This window comes from Prionailurus bengalensis, chromosome C1 (assembly GCF_016509475.1).
Source record: "Prionailurus bengalensis isolate Pbe53 chromosome C1, Fcat_Pben_1.1_paternal_pri, whole genome shotgun sequence".
Taxonomy (NCBI): Eukaryota; Metazoa; Chordata; class Mammalia; order Carnivora; family Felidae; genus Prionailurus; species Prionailurus bengalensis.
Genome location: NC_057345.1, coordinates 122865420 through 122883846, shown reverse-complemented (window position 1 = coordinate 122883846; position 18427 = coordinate 122865420). Strand labels below are relative to the sequence as shown.

Here is an 18427-nt window from a genome sequence, read left to right as displayed (position 1 = left end):
TCTGTCCCTCCCCTGTTCATGCTCTGTCTCAAAAATAAATAAACGTTAACAAACAAAGAATTGCAATGGAGAAGTTAGAATTTAAAGCCATAACAAATAGCTTACATAATTAAAACAATTTTGTATGTGGTAAATTGTTTGGCCTGGTGGTATAAATATTTCTTAATGATTCAAAGTAATAGTTGTGAACAACTTGTAAAACGATAGTGAGAGAGAATGCATTGTATTTAAAAGCTGGAGTGATAAATACAAAATCTTGCATAGCTGTGTATTTAAACCTTTCATTGTGACAATTCTGAATACATTTTAGTGGGATTAAAATAAAGTATTAGCATAGATTTTATAGCAAGTTGATCTTTGAACAATAGGGTTTGGGGCACTGACCTCTGCACAGTTGAAAATCTGAGCATAACTTTCAACTTGGCAAAAATTTACCTACTAATAGCGTACTATTGATGGGTAGCCTTATCAATAACATAATCAGTCAATTAACCATATTTTGTATGTTTATGAATCATACGGGATTCTTACAGTAAAGGCAGCTAGAGAAAAGAAAATGTTAATAACAAAATTATAAGGAATAGAAAAATACATTTACAGTGCTATGCCTATATTTAATGAAACAAAGTCCATGCATAAGTGGTTCCATGCAGTTCAAACCTATGTCGTTCAGTATCATCTGTATATGCCATTTCCTCCCATCTGTATCGCAAGACCCTCTCTCTTTACCTCTGCTTTCAGATTTTATTTCACAGAGTTCTAAAAGTTCTGTGATGGAATAGGAATACTTGCCATATTAATACATGGTAAGTTTTTTCTCTTGTAAAACTCAGTCATAATAGGAATAATGGAATGATTCTCATGACAGTTTTAAAAGTTTCTTAATGAGGGGCACCTGGATGGCTCAGTCAGTTAAGCATCTGACTTTGGCTCGGGTGGTGATCTCACAGTTCCTGAGTTTGAGCCCGTAATCGGGCTGTGTGCTGACAGCTCAGAGCCTGGAGTCTGCTTTGAATTCTGTGTCTCCCTCTCTCTGCCCCTCCCCCACTTGTGCACGAGCGTGCGCGCGCTCTCTCTCAGAAATAAAAATAAAACATTAAAAAAATACTAAAAACTTTTTTTTTATATTTCAGATGTATCTTATAAGGTTTTAAAACTGAATTTTGCACCAGTATTAGTTTCTCTTTATTTCTTTTTGTTTTTGTTATGGTGTAATTGACATAACATTGTATGAATTGCAGGCAAATAACAATTCAATATTTGTATATGTTGCAAAATGATTACAACAGTAAGTCCTGTTAACATGTCTCGCCACAGAGTTTACAATTTTTTTCTTGTGATGAGAACTTTTAAGATCTACTCTCCTAGCTAGTTTTAAATATGCAATACAGTAAATACAGGATTATTAATTAAAGTCACCATTCTGTATATCATATCACATCCCCATGACATTCATTTTATAACAGGGAAATTTGTGCCTTTTAATCTCCTTTGCCTCTTTTACCCATACCCCACCTCAGACAACCACCAGTCTGTTCTCTGTACATGTGAGCTTGGTTTTTGCTTTTGTTTTGCTTTGTTTTAATCCTACAAGTGAACTCATACAGGATTCATAGTTTTCTGTCTGACTTACTCATTCCATATAATGCCCTTACAGTCAATCCATTATGTCACAAATGGCAAGATTTCACTCTTTTTTGTGGCTGAATAATATTCCACTGTATGTATCTTTGCCACATATTCTTTATTCATTGATGGGCATTTGGGTTGTTTCCATGTCTTGACTATTGGAAATAATGCTGCGATGAGCATGGAGGTGTATATATATGTTTTTAATTAGCGTTTCCAGGTACAATGGCACTGTAGTGATACAGATGAATCTCACAGTGTGTCTTTCCTATTTAATTAATGTTTTGATATAAAATACACTGTAAGAAGTAATAAGCATGGAGTGCCTGAGTGGATCAGTCGGTTAAGTGTCTGACTTTGGCTCAGGTCATGACCTCACTGTTTGTGAGTTCAAGCCCTGCATGGGGCTCTGCACTGACGGTGAGGAGACCTGCTTGGGATTCTCTCTCTCTCTCTCTCTCTCTCTCTCTTTTTGCCCCTCACCTGCTTGCACGCTCACATACTCCTTCTCTCTCTCTCTCTCTCTCTCTCTCTCTCAAAAATAAATATTAAGAAAAAAATGAAATATTAAAAGAAGTGAACGGGGAGCACCCATTTACTGGGTAGTAACCATCTGACTTTTAATTTGGGCTCAGGTCATGATCTCACAGTTTGTGAGATCAAGCCCCATGTTGAGCTGAGAGCACAGAGCCTGCTTAGGATTCTCTCTCTACTTCTCCCTCTGCCTCGCTTCTGCTCATGCGTGCATGCTCTCTCAGAGTAAATAAATTTAAAAAGAAAAAAGAAAAGAAGTGAATGATCAGGGGAGTTCAAACTGATTACGTCTATATGAAGTGATCAGAAAAAGCTTTGTAAATAATGATGTTGTAGCTGGACCTCAATAATAGGTAGCATTTAAAAATCTAGGGGGAAATATGGTGCATTCCAAGAAGAGAAAACTTCTTACACAAAGTAATAGTAGCCAGTGAGCAGCAAACATGCAAAATGTGGCTTATTTTCAGTAAGTAAGCTGCTTCAAAAGAGAAGTTAAGACAAATGAGGTTGAAAGTGAAGTCTGATGTCAAATCATTGCCTGCCACACTAAAAAGTATCTTAAAAAATTTTGTTGGTTTTTAAAATTTTTTTTTTTAATGTTTATTTATTTTTGACAAAGAGAGAAACAGAGCATGAGCAGGGGAGGGGAAGAGAGAGAGGGAGACACAGAATCTGAAGCAGGCTCCAGGCTCTGAGCTGTCAGCACAGAGCCTGACACGGGGCTCAAACTCACAGACGGTGAGATCATGACCTGAGCCGAAGTCAGTCGCTCAACTGACTGAGCCACCCAGTCACGCCTTGTTGGTGTTTTTAAGCCAAGTTGTTATATGATATGATCTGAGAGTTTAGAAAGAAGTTACTGCCCAACTTTTGAGTTACACATTTTTTTTTAAAACAAGCTTTACAGAAGAAGGAGAATTCAGGTCCATGGACAAATCATCAAAGAAAAGGAACTTTACTTTTTTTCCTTAAGAAGTGCCTAGTCGACATGAAAAAGGTCAATCTGGTTCCAGGAGAGGAACAGTAAATCTCGGGGGTCAGGAAGGGTGCTGTGGTGAATGAATAGCTTCATAAAAATGATACAGCAGTCCTGAATGATGGTGATTATAGCTGTTGTGTATTACTATGATTATCTTGTATTTATTGAATTTTTGCAACGGGTGAGTTACCAGATAGTAAAGGAGTATGTTCACTAGCTGATCAAACGTTGAAAGAATAACAGAAGGATAGTCTTTTGACCTTTGAATTCAGTATTTAAGTATTTCCCAAAGCCACTAGATGTTTTTTCTTCCTGTTCACTGTCTGCTCATTGTCCTTGGATGCAATACTTGCTCATGTTAGAATATATCCCATGATCCGGATCTTTTTCTTAGGCACCTTCCTGGCAAGGTCTGATTTTGCAGGCAGTGTGCATTGTTTAATTCTTTTGTAAAATAGATATATAATGTCCAACTTTAGTGAGACAGACTTTTCACTTTAAATAAGTGAATTTGCTACACAGCTTATCTAACATAAATCTTAACTGAGACACAGATCTTCCTTTTTGTGACAGGTTAAAATTTAAAGTTTGTGTTGAGGAGAGAAACTCATAGAAGAGTTTGGACTCTTGGACTACATACAAGATCTGTGAGCAGAAAGGTCTAGAGGGAAGGGAGAAAAATGGGATGGAGATGTATCTGTGGGGCATATACAGGATAGGGAATCAAACAGTATGAACAGTGGAGACAACTATGAGTCCATGGGGTAGGGTGATGATAATCACAGCTCTCAGAATATTTATATTCACTCTTCTTAGGGTCTTAGAGAAAATTTCCAGGAAAAAAAAAAACTGCTATGAATGCCAACCTAATAACAGTTTATTTTCCAAAACTGTATTTGGTAGTTACTGGCAACTAAGAAAGGCTTGACTTCGGCAAACGTGCTATGAGGTATCTCATTCCCATATTGGCTAGCAAAGTCCTCTCTCAAAACTTCTGTGATTATATTAATGAAGGGTAGTAGCTTGCTATTTCAAATATGGTTTCTATGGGTAAATAAGTATTCAACACCAGTGAAATGCCAACATTCTGTATGTCCAAATTGTGAAAGTCCTGTGTGCTATTAGAGAAGCTTCCAAAAGCTGAGACTTCTTTATGGCAGCAGTAGCAAGAGAGTGAGAATGAGATAGGGTCAGAGATCTGGTCCAGAAAAATATTTCATGGCTTTCTTCTCTTATGGCTTTGGAGGGGTATGCAACTGTGGTTACTGCAAAAAAACAGAAAAACACAGTTAGAAATAATAGCAACAGTGGAAGCTACCCAGGGCAGGTCTGTGTACTTTGGGAAATGAAGTACTTGTATCTGCTCCTTTATCTTGATTGAAACGCAAAACCACTTCAAACACTTTTCTCTCATTTCCAACAGCTTCACTGAGAAAAGCTCTACAGCTTTCTCTAAGAAAAGTTTTGAAAAGTAGGTGTGATTGGCCTAATTTTATTAATGACCATTTTAAGGCATATTGAAATTGAGGCTGTCACTGCTAAACACAGCACCTTTTTTCCCCTAAATACCATATCTCACAGATATACACACATCTTGCTTTTCTGCCACCTTTTTAAACTGTCTCCATTGTCTCTGTGGGAAAAAAGTGATTTTTATATAATTTTATTAGAAAGCTTTTATTTGAACTCAGAATATCCCAAATCTTAGCTCTAAGTTTCTTCAACAAATATCTATGAGGGCTCATAGAAATGCAAAAGCATAAAAGAGAGAAAAAAAACCAAAAAAAAAACCCCAAAAAAGTAGGGAGTGATGTCTGCAAAATGACAGCAATGTTATTTCTAGTGTTTGCCCCCACCCCGCTCCCCAGAACACTTATTTGAACACTATCCACACATAAAAACACCTTCATAAGAGCTAAAAATACCAGCTGAGAGAATATAGCACCTATGTGAAGCACAGAAATAAGAAAAGCTTCAGTGAGGAAGACAGGAAAAATAGATTCACATTGCCCCCCATTACCTCTCTTCCAAGCCTGGCTACCCATCGTGGAGAGAGACACCTTCCCTGTGGGAAAAGGAGAGTGAAATAAGTGTCCAACTTCACTACAAACCACAGAGCCAGCCTGCACAAGCACTAGGTCAACTACAGATGCCTTAGGTGTTTCCCTATGGGCTGTTCCAAACGTAGGTTCTAGGCTCACCCAGGTGTCTGCCAGCTCTTGTGGCCCCAGGTCCCTTGCATGGCCTCTAACAGCTTTTAAGACATCGGGCTCTTGGTAGGATTCCACAAACCCAGATCCCTTGCCCAGCCAGGTACCAACTAGCTCCAGCAGCCCCAGCCAGCATCAGACCCCTCCTGGGGTAAATCCAATCCTGGTACATCTCATGGCCTTTCAGCTCCCCTAGCTGTAGGCGGTAACCACAGGCTTGCAATCAGCCCCATGGACTTAGGTTCCTGGCCAGAATCAGTGTTACAGCAACTACTGCAGCGCCAAACTCCAGGCATTCTCCAACAATAGGCCAGGCCTTATGGTCCTGGATTTCACTGACTCCCTCAGATATAGGCTCCTGACCCTCCACAGGACCAGACCCTGCATTCTCCATGGCCCTACATTCTGGCTCCCACAGACACAGGCTCCCAGCCTGCCACTGTGCCAGACCCCTATAGACCCAACCTTCAGGTTAGTCACCCAGTTCTCAGTTATTCCATGACCAGGACCCAGGACCAGGTCCATGACTGGACCATGACCAGGACCAGTTATTCCATGACCCAGGCTTATTCCATGACCCAGGCTTTAGGATTGCACTTGTGTTAGACTGGTCTCCATTGTCCCAGCTTCCACAAGGCTCTTGGAAAATTAGGCTCCTGACCCGTCCTGGTACTAGAATGGCCTGTGCATGCCCAGATGTTAGGTCCATCTGAGTGGTCCTTGGTATATAGATAGTTTCTCTGGATTCAAGATCTAGGTTTACCCATGTACACATAGATAATAGGCCCATTACCACAGACTTAGGTGCCAGGCCTGTCCAATGAACCCAGACCCCCATCATGTACCCATGCCCCAGGCCTATCCAGACAATAACTTTAGCGAAAGCCCACCCACGGATGTCACCAGATGGCTCACCTCAAATCTCTGGGTGGACTGACTAATGAAGGGCTTTACCTCTTGAAGCCACTGTGTAAAGACTGAAGAGGTGGCTACTTTAACAAATGCATAGATGAAAACCCAAGAACACAAGGATCATGAATAATCAAGGAATAAATACCAACAAAGGAAACAAAGGGGCTTCTGATGGGCTCAGTTTGTAGAGCATGTAACTCTTGATCTCAGGGTTGTGAGTTCAAGCCTCACATTGGGCATGGAGCCTACTTAGGAAGGAAGAAAGGAAGAAAGAAAAAGAAAAGAAAACTAATAAAACTCCAATTACTTGTCCTAAAGAAATGGAAATCTATGAACTGTCTGACAAAGAAGTCATAGTAATTATCTTAAAGTTAGTGAACTATAATCCATAATGATAACTAAATGATATTATAAAAACAATTCATAAATAAAATTAGAAGTTCAGTGAAATAATAGGAAGCATTAAAAAAAGCAAATGGAGATCCCAAAGTTAAAGAATACAATGACTGAACTGAAAAAAAAAAAAAAACAGAGAGCTTCAACAGCAGTTTTTAACCAAGGGGGGACAAAAACAGTGAACTAGAAGATAGGTCATTTGAAATCATCCAGTCAAAGGAAAAAAATACATACATACATACACACACACACACACACACACACACACACAACACACTGGTAAAGGTAAGCATATAGTCAGATTCATAATATTCCAATATTATAAATGGTGATGTGTTGGTTACTTAACTCTCATATAAATATTAAAAAGACAAGAGTAGTAAAATAATTATAGCTACAGTGACTTGGTAATGGATAGACAATAAAAAAGGAAATACTGATATAAAAAATTTTAAATGTGGGGAAGGCAGTAAAAGTTTAGAGTTTGTACACAATCAAACTGAAGTTGCTATAAACTTAAAAGTAGACTGTAACAGGGGACAAAAAGGTTATTATAGAATTATAAACAGATGAATATGTCAAGAGGATAACACAACTATAAATATATATGCACTTAATATTGGAGGACCTAAAACTGTTAAGCACATGCTAACAGATCTGAAAGGAGAAATAGACAACAAGACAAAATAGTGGGGAATTTCAATACCCCATTTTCAACAATAGATCATGTGGTCACAAAATCAATAAGAAAATAATGGATTTGAACTCTAATTAGATCAAATGGACCTAACAGACATATACAGAATATTCTACCCAATAGCAGCAGAATGCACATTCTTCCCAAGCATACAAGGAACATTCTCTAGATACATAGTATGTAAGGTCACAAAACAAGCCTTAGCAAATGTAAGAATATTGAAATCATACCAAGTATCTTTTCCAACCACAATGGTCTGATAGAAGAAATCAGTAACAGGACGACACTAGAAAATTCACAAATATGTGGAATTAAACAGTACCCTACTGAACAACCAATAGGTCAAGGAAGAAATTAAATAGGAAATTAAAGTATATCTGCAAGCAATGAAAATAGAAATATAATATACCGAACTAATGGGATGCAGCAAACACAGTGCTAAGAGGGACGTTTACATAAAAGGGGCATGTTACATAACCACCTAAACTAAGAAAACAGATAGTGAACAAACAATCTAGTTTTACACCTCAAGGAAATAAAAATAGATGAACAAAGTGGCTCAAAGTTAGCAGATGGAAGAAAAAGAAACAAACATCAGAGTAGGAACAGGTGAAATAGAGACCAGAAAACAATAGTAAAGATCAACAAAATGAATTCCTGATTTTTGTAAATAACAAATTTGACAAATCGTTAGCAACAGTAACAAAGAAAAAAAGGTGACTCAAATTGGAAATGAAAGAGGAGACGTTACAAATGATACCACAGAAATACAAAGGATCGTAAGAGACTACCATGAACAATTGTACACCAACAAATTGGATCACCTAAAAGAAATGGATAAAGTCCCAAACACACAATCTTCCAAGACTGAGTCTTAACTAGAAATTTTGAACAAACTAATTGTTAGTAAGGAGATTGAATTAGTAATTAAAAACCTCCCAACAAAGAAAAACTCAGGACCAGATAGTTTTCCTGGTACATTCTACCAAACATTTAAAGAAAATTAACCTCAATCATTTTCAAACTCTTCCAAAATTTAAAGAGGAGGAAACACTCCTAACCTCATTTTATAAGGGTAGCATAACCTGATATAGACGCCAAATAAGGACACTACAAGAAAAGAAAGCTCCAGGCCAATATCTTGATGAAGATAGATGTAAAAATTGTCAGCAAAATACTAGCAAACCAAATTCAACAGCATATTAAAAGGCTCATACACCAAGATCAAGGGGGCTTTCCTCTGGAATCCCTTGGTGTTTTAATGCATGAAAATCAAGAAATGTGATATACCACATTAATAAAATGAAAGTTAGAAATTATATGATCATCTTAATAGATGCAGAAAAAAAATTTGGTAAAATTTAACACCCTCTCATAAAAACTTTCAACAAGTTGGGTATAGAAGGAATGTGCCTGAACATAATAAAGTCCATATATGAAAAATCCAAAATTCCCAATGGTGAAAGTTTAAAAAGCTTTCTGCTAAGACCAGGAACAAGATAAACTTCCCACTCTCATCACCCCTATTCAACATAGCACTGGAAGCAATTAGGCGAGAAAAAGATGTAAAAGCTGCCAAATCAGAAAGGAAGAAGTACAATGATCTGTTTGCAGATGATTCAACCATGTAAATGTGTGTGTGTGTGTGTGTGTGTGCGTGCATTTTGATCATGTAAGGACTCAAACAAAAAACTGTTGGAAGCAATATACAAATTAAATAAGATTGCAGGATACAAAATCGATATGCAAAGTTTAGTTGTGTTTCTATACCCTAATGATGAACTATCAGAAATATAATAAAAAGGCCCATATATAATATCATTAAAAAATAAAATACTTGGAAGAATTTTATCCAAGAAGGTGAAATATCTGTATACACAAAATTAAAAAGCCTTCATAAGAGTAAAGATGTAAATAAATGAAAAGATAGCCCATATTCATCGATCAGAAAGTTAATATTGTTAACTACCCAAAACAATCTACAGATTTAATGCAATCTCTATCAAATTCTCATGACATTTTTCACAAAAATAGAAGTACAATCCTAAAATTGATTTGGAACCACAGAAGACCTAAAGAAAAAGAGAAAGCTGGAGACATCATCCTGATTTCAAAGTTGATTATAAAGTATAGAAATCAAAATAGTATGGTCTTAGTACAAAGCTGACATATAGACCAATTGAACGGCATTGAGAGCCCAGAAGTAAACCTGTGTATGAATGGTCAGCTAATATTTGACAAGGAGCCAATAATACTCAATGATAAAAAGATAGTGTCTTCAATAAATGGTGTTGGGAAAACTTGATATTCACTAGTTTTTACCATAATAAGAATGAAATTGGATCCCTAGCTTCAGATCCCTAGCTTCCCTGCTTCAGGTTCTGTGTTTCCCTCTCTTGCTCTGCTCCTCCCCCACTTGTGCTATCTCTCTCTCACTCTCTCTCTCTCTTTCACTCTCTCTCTCTCTCTCTCACTCTCTCTCACTCTCTCTCTCTCTCTCTCACTCTCTCTCTCACTCTCTCTCTCACTCACTCTCTCTCTGTCTCAAAAATAAATAAACATTGGTGTGCCTGGTTGGCTCAGTCGGTTAAGCATCCAACTTTGGCTCCGGTCATGATCTCAGGGTTCGTGGGTTTGAGCCCCGCATCAGGCTCTGTGCTGACAGCTCAGAGCCTAGAACTTGCTTCAGATTCTGTGTCTTCCTCTCTCTCTCTGCCTCTCCCCTCACTCACACTCTATCTTCTCTCTCTCTCAAAAATAAATAAACTTAAAAAAATAAATATTAAGAAAAAATGGCAATAATGTGATGAGATAGAGGCATTTAACTAACCTAATTGCAATAATCATTTCACAGTTTGTGTATCAAATTATCACACTGTGCAACTTAAACTTATACATGTTACATGTAAATAGTGCCTCAGTGAAGTCAAGGAAAAAAGAGAAAAAAAAGAATAGAGAGTATTTAAGGACATAATGGCTGAATACTTCCTAAGATGTTGAATAAAGTAGAAATTCATGAATATATGCTGATAGAAATGGAAGGAAAGAAGAGATGGACAGAGGGAGAAATAAAAATAAAAAAGGAAAGAAAGAAACCCTTTATTATAGAAGGGAAAATACTATATATACAAGGAATGATGTTTTTTAAAAAATTAAGGGCTTAGATTAGTAGGAGACAGTTTAATGAGGAAAGTTTATTGATATAATTTTAAGTGTCTTATCACAAAATGCCTTTTAAATGCCAATAATGCCACTGTACAGGTCAAAAAATCAGTTAGACATCATTTTAAATGAGTGATTAGTGTTAATGTCACTATAGTTGGGATAAACTGACATCATTGGCCTCTGGAAAAGAGGCACTAAGAATAACACAACATTGTGTTAGTGATAGTGCTACAAAAATGTATAAAGAATCTAAATGTAAGAAAATATCACATAAATGTAGATTGAGATGATTTTACAAAATGGCCAGTGTTCTTCAAAAATATCAATGTTAAGAAAGAATTTGTGGAAATGTTTCAGAATAAAAAAAAGACAAAAGAGATATGATAACTAAGGAAATACACAATACAGGATTGCATCTTGGAAAAAAAATGAGAACCATATAGGATGTTATTGGAAAATTGATAAATTCTGAATTTGTACTGTAAATTAGGTAATAATGTCCTATCATTCTGAATTCGATAAGTAATTCTTGCTCATACTTCAGAAATACAGGGTATTTAGAAATAAAAAGTAAGAAGGGGAAAGAATTAGGAAAATTAATAGAATGTAGAAAATAATTATTTACTCTGATGTATGTACTCCTCTAGGTGTAGTTATTTTCCAGTGTGACTATTTACTGAATATTGACCCCATGTAGAACCCTGATGAAAATAGCCAGGGGTCATAATAAGTATAATAGAATTTGCTCTTACCTTCAAGATGGTTACAAAGTAATGGACAAATACAGATTTGTAAACTATTTCTGAAGAGTTAGAATTGAGAATGTGACAAAAGAGCAGCCTTTGAAAAAATATTTTAGATAGATTTTCTTTGAGCAGTCCCACCCTCCCTGTATCAGTAAAGAAACCTATATAGAAAATTGCTACAAGACAAGGGCATTCAAAAAAGAAAAGTGAGAAACAAATCAAGAAACAGAGTTAATTACAGAGAACAAACTGATGGTTATCAGAGGGGAGATGGTAGGGAATGGGTGAAATAATTGATGGGGATTAAGGAGTGCGCTTGTTGGGACCAGCACTGGGTATTATATGGAAAAGTGTTGAAATCACTATATTGTACACCTGAAACTATAACACTGGATGTTAATTAACTGAAATTAAACTAGAGAGAGGGAGACACATAATCTGAAGCAGGCTCCAGACTCTGAGCTTTCAGCACAGAACTCTGACTCGGGGCTCGAAGCTGTGAACTGGGAGATCGTGACCTGAGCTGATGTCAGAGGCTTAACTGACTGAGCCACCCAGGCCCCCCTAAAAGATTTTTAAGTTTGGGCACCTTGGTAACTCAATCATTTGAACCTCTGACTTCGGCTCAGGTCATGATCTCAGGGTTCCTGGGTTCAAGCCCCCTGTCGGCCTCTCAGCAGTCATCACAGACTCTACTTTGGGTCCTCTGTCCCCTTCTCTCTCTGCCCCTCCCCCACTGGTTCTCTCTCTCTCTCTCTCTCTCTCTCTCTCTCTCTCTCTGTGTCTCTCAATAAATAAATAAATAACTTAAAAAAATAAAAATTTCTTAATCCTATGAATTTTGTATTGTATCACATATTAGTATGACACCCTTAAACAGACTCCAGTAGAACCCTCTCATAAGACCACATAATCCCATAAATTATAGAATTAATGTGTTAATAAAGCCAACTTTCTATCTGATCCATACATTTTGTTTCTAAAATAGATTATTATTTTTAGTTATTATGATCTGACCTTTGCTTACTAATTTGTTCAGTGAAAAGTGTATTAAAATATATATTTGGGCATAATTGGTCATAGATACAAAAAAAAAAAAACCTCTCATTTTTTCCTTCCTTTGTGAGTCAAGTTTTCAAATTATTTAAATAATTCCAGTGAGTGACTTTTACTTAAATTATTTGGATAATTGCATCTATTCAAACTTGACCTTCTTGGGTATTGCCCTATCAGCCCGGAGGACTACATTTGAAATAATTATCAAATTGTTGCTTAGTTAAACCATAGTTTAACTCAGAGACTGTAATGCTTCATTGTGTTCATTTTCTGTATTCTGATCCTTCTTATTGAATAATTATGATTTATGGAGAGCAGCCTTTTTCTTCTGTGTTTACTTGAATCCACGGAGACTTCCTTCTGTAGGAGGGGAACTTTCATAGATTTGGTGCTTACTGTAGTTGTTGGTTCTAAATAATTAAGGTTTTTATTTTAAATGTAGTTCTAAGCATAAAGAATTGTCAGAATTTTCTTTAGGTACTTGAATGAAGTTGCTTAAATTCTTCAACTCTCCAAAATCTTAATTGGGTTTCTCTGGTGTAATGCTTTCTTTCCCAATTCCTTTCTTTGAAATGAAAACTCTCTTCTAACCCTGTAGCTTTTGAGGGTTTGCTGAAGGCAAAGTTGTTAGCAAAGATTTTTATTTCTGACTTATGGTTCCAACTTTCTTTTCATTTCAATAGAAAGAATGCAATATGTCCTAATAACCGTTTTATCTGGAATGGGTGAAAAACTGAAGTAGAAATTCTGTCATTTTCAGATAGATGTTTTTTTTTTTCAGTTAGAAAAAATTGTGGTCTACATTAATCCATTCAAAATACATGTTTGCTTTCATGATATAATATATGTTGTATTCAGGTTTAAAATTATTTACAAGGATGTTTTTGAGACAGTAAAGGCAATGGAACTGAATTTAAAGTTATGAAGAATTCTAGAAGAGGTTTCTGTTCAGGGAAGGAGTCAAACTGAAAGAGAGGACACACATAGGATTTCAGGTGGAATTTAAGAATTTGTAGCCTGACTTTTCTTTTCCTTTTTGCTTTTAGTATTACTTCTAATCCTTAAATGAAACAGCTGTCATTAAAACTTGAAAACATTTCTGTTTAAAAAGCAAATATGATTTATCGATGCCAGAAGCATCGATAAAACCAATGTACTTTCAAGGTAATTTTGTTGGTGGTGGTACAAAGAAATAGAATGTGTTTTGTTTTATGGGTCTGAAATTAACATATTATGCAGAAGAATTCCAACCAAAGACTTCAGCAGGTCTACAGTGACGATTCTGATAGTGGTGGGTGTTAACTGAACACCCACTGTGTGCCAGTTACGTTCATTTTTGTCTCTTAATTTTCATGGCAACCCGCTGAAATAGTTATCATCCCTGTTTTATAGATAACAAAGCTATTCAGAGAGTTTAAATAACTGATTGAAAAGTAAGAGAGTAAAGACAAGAAACTAGGAATAAGTAAAGTTTGAAAAATGTTCAAATTAAACTTGTAGAATTCTATCTGGCAAATTCTCCATAGCATTTAGTTAAATAAAGTATAATTAAAGGTGAAATTAAATTGAATATAAAATAATATTTAATAAATAAATGCATACTCAAATTTTAAATGAGAAATAGATTTCACAGTGAAGGCACAATTACTCTGTTTCTAAAAATGTGCATATAGGTTCAGCCACATTTATCAGAACACCACAAATAATAATGGTTTAAGCAAAGTGGATCCTTATTTCTCTTATAACACAAATCCGGAAGTTGTCTATTTCCTGCATGCTGCTAACACTTATGTTAAAATTGCTGCTGGAGTTACAACCACGATGTCATGCATTCCAGGTAGCAGAAGGGAGGGAAGGTGAGCAAAGAGACATGTTTCAGCTGTATGTACTCCTTTTAAATAAAGAGCTTACTCAGAGTCCACCTCAACAATTTGCTTACTGTTCATTGGTCAAGAACTTTGTCACAGAACCACACTTAGTTACAAGAGACTCTAGGAAACGTGTGGTCTATACCAAAACATATTGCTGCCCTAAGTAGAATTTACACTTTAAATGTGAACAGTATATGGAATGTCAATAATACCTCAATAAAGATGTTTAAAAGAAAATAAAAACGACAGGAAGAAATACATCAAGCAGGTATTAACAAGGGAAACCATGAAAAGATCACTTTTAGCTGTATTTTATGAGGCAAAATAGACATTAAGGCAAAAATCATCATTAGTGATAGAAGATACTATGCAATGATAAAAATTCAATTCTTATTAGACATTTTATGTTTAACTATAAACTTACAAATGTATAGTATTAGATATAAAAATATGAAGTTCTATGCACAGATACTCTCAGAATAGTTTTCTAGCTCAAACCAAAAGGAGATATTGATCAATCCCCAATTATAGTGGAAATTTTCAGTATGTTTAGTAGACTCAAAATTAGTGAGGAATAACAAAATTAATAAATTTGATTTAATGGATATATGTGGACTTACCTGCCCTAAGTTTGATTCTAGGGTGGCCAAAAAACAGTCTCTATTCTGGTCTATTTGCATTGATTGTACAATGATTTTTTAAAAAAATGCACACAAGTGTACAAACAAACTGAATATGTTTTATATATGTGTGTGCATAATTGCATTATCTCTGTGCATATTTCTATAGTTAGAAAATTTCCTTTAACTATACTGATTTTAGTGTGTTCACTAGTGGTTACCAGTGGAGTATATTTTTTAATTTATAATTTAAGAATATTTTTCCCTTATATGTGTATACTTTTAAAACTAACAAATTTTTTAATAATAATTTTGAATATTCCTAATGTTTGTCACTGCTTTTCCATAAATTAATCCTTCAAGCCTCAGTCATTACTTTTCATAAACTACATAGAAAAAATATCAAGGTATTAATTTCAGGTCTTTTGTTATGATCAGAGTATCTTATGTGGCAGTTAGTAAGTAGGATATGGGTTCAAATTATTATGTTTGTGGTACTATGGACTTACTTTCTCTTTCAATGTGTAACAGATTTTTAAAATTTGTTTACTTTTTATCATTCTTGAACCAAGAAATGTGGAAATCTTGTGAATGTGAATGCGCTTGCTGTTGAGTTGAAGGTCACATGTCCAGCTCAACAAAAGCTAGTTGTGAGATAAATCACCATGCTATGAAATGATCCCATAAATCCAAGACCCTGCCGGGTCTAAAAAGAGTAGATTTGCAAATTTCTCAAAATCTCCATGACAAATGCCATTGTTTCCTTGAATATAAGGTACTTTTCTCCATGAATATGTTTTGTAGTTTAGAAAACTGGACCTCAAAAGTCTATATTAGCTAGTAATAGTAAGTAGTTACTTAGGCTAAAGTGATGGATGTATGAATATTTAAAACGTTTTTTTAAATGTTTATTTATTACTTTTGAGAGAGAGAGTGTGAGTGGGGGAGGGGCACAGAGAGAGGGAGAGACAGAATCTGAAGCAGGCTCCTCTAAACTGTCAGCACAGAGCCTGACATGGGTCTCGAACTCAGACACCATGAGATCATGACCTAAGGCGAAATCTGATGCTTAACTGACTGAGCCCCCAGGCACCCCTGATTTTTTTAAAAGCCCTTTTATAACGGTCTTCTTTAGAGTTTTAAATTTTCTTAAGTTTGTTCCTTATAATATATCTTAATTGGAAGTGTTCTTTTGAAAAGCACAACTAAAATTTGGGGAAGGGAAATTAGTTTTAAAGTCAGAACCTCTTCCTGAGTTCACTAGTTCATTAAATTAGAAATTAAAAGTAGAGGAAACTGACAAGGGAATTGGGGCATACTGTGGAATTACTTTCAAAGCTAAACACAAAAGTGAAACTGTGTCAAAACCATAATTAGTATTTGCCCTTGAATTGTCCTTGTTAGCAGAAGTGGAACAGTGGAAAATACTGCATAGAAGCATTGGCTAGAGACCGTGTATTTCTTAGCCAGAACATCCCAATCATTCTAGCAGAATATAATCAAGAGGAGGAGCTGTGATGTCTGTGGTTTAACCCCACCCCCACCACCACACACACATATCTTCTATCTTTCTAACTTTCATCATGAAATCACGTAAATCTGTGCCATTCAGGATCTCATTGACACCAGTTAAAAGCTGTATAGAAATTTAAAAAATAGTGTGTTATAGATGACCTAATTTTGATGACCCTAAAAGTCAGTGATTCATATAATTACTTTAGTAGGTCATTTCCACTTTGGATATTTCTGATGTGTGCCTTATCAATGTGATAGGGTACTTGTGAGGAAGTGGGGTAAGTGAACTTGGACGATGGGAAATTTGTCTTAGTATCATGGGGGATTTTTCTTCAGTTCTGCACATTTTGAACTACCATGGCCTTTCTGTCTCAACATTTCTACAGTCCAATTTATCACTGCTTTTTTGCTGAAGGGAAATAAAATTGCTACATATTTCTTGAGTACATGTGTTGGAAAGGATAAGGGGAGAGAGTTTATTTGTATGGAAGCCAATGTTTTTTGTTTGTTGTAAGACCAGAAGCAAATGTTTGAAGGTGATAAATGGTTTGAAAGGCATGTGAGTTTCTTAGACTACATCCAGTGCTTATGTAAAGCTTTTCTCATCCCTCTTTGTTAATCTTTCTCAAATTCTTCTATTTGGCAGGAGTATTTTACTTATCTCCGTATTGACATGTCTTTTCCAACACTTATTTTAACTCTTCTCAGATGGCACAGACATCCTCCCAACTATGTTCCAATTAGGTTCTACTAAATAGGTGGTGGCTGTCTTAACTTGACCTTAGATAAACAGAGTCTTGGGTGACTTACCAGTTTGGGATTGCAGCTACAGGCAATTGGCAAGGGAGTAGAGACGACCTCGCAAGAAGCCTGCAGAAGGGATGCTGGAGGAAATCTTAACCAGAGTTTTAGGGATGAAGTTGAAATAAAAGTGTCTCATTGAAACACTGATCTGAAAATGCTGAGAAATAAGGTAGAAACAAGGAGTGAGGCAAAGGAACCAAAACAGAACAGGTGGGTATAGAATATGAATTGAGAAGCTAGAGCCAGATCCTTTCCTTTTGGTGCTTAACTAGCATGCATATGTTTTATATAGGACAGCTCAGCCCCACTGGATGGAAAGGGAATTCTTAGGGTCATTGAGTTGATTTCAGTTCTTTTTACAGGGAGATTGTAACCTGAGGGGTATAATAGCATTCTCCCATCTGATCTTGATTAGAAATTGAATACCCAGAGCAAATCCATATGAACCACAGTAGTGAGGCAGTAGGTAGAGCACATTGAGCTGATATCTTCCCCATTATATTGGGGAAAATGGTGTCCTCTTTGGGCAGTTTCAGAGAAAATTGGTGAAGCTGCATTCTTCATTATATTTTCAGTGAAAATCAGTTATAAATCCTGTTGAAATGCTTCATACCCTTTCTGTCCCCAAATTGGGAAACACTGAAATGATGGAATAAACAAAATATACCAAGTAGAATTATAGTATCAGTTCTGTTTTACTTAATCAAATTGTATTTAAAAGATTTTCTTTGTCATTAAGAAATTGACCTGGGCATTAGAGTTTAGACAAGTAGCGGTAGTAATTTTGGAGGGCTTTACTGTAGTCTTTTTTTTTTAATTTAAATATTTATTTATTTATTTTGAGGGGGGCAGGAGGGAGAGAGAGAATACAAGTAGGCTCCATGCTATCAGTGCAGCCTCCACACTGGATGCAGGGCTCGAACTCATGAACCATCAGATCATTACCTGAGTCAAAATCAAGGGCCAGAGGCTTAACTGACTGAGCCACCCAGGCGCCCCTATTCACCACTATTTTATTTTTATTTTTTAAAATATTTTCTCAGAAATCTAAAATGTTATTGGATATAGCTCAGTATTTATTCATTCTTACTATATGTACAGAAAGTCACATAATATAAAGCAACTATTGATTGTGATGTGTACATCAACACTTAACCTTTAACATAATCTTCAAAAAAAACCCCACGCTTATAGCATGCCTCTTTCTGTCCCAAATGTATGTTGGTCAGTAATTGACATTGAGAAAAATTCAGTATTTAAGAAAAATTACAGTTATCAAAAATCAGATAAGGT

At 36.0% G+C, this 18427-nt stretch overlaps 1 protein-coding gene across 1 annotated transcript in view; it reads left to right on the top strand.

Annotated features, from left to right (window-relative positions):
• DPP10 (dipeptidyl peptidase like 10) overlaps positions 1-18427 on the top strand; it is a 640613-nt gene that overhangs the window by 76066 nt on the left and 546120 nt on the right. The gene's annotated exons all lie outside the window — the stretch shown is intronic.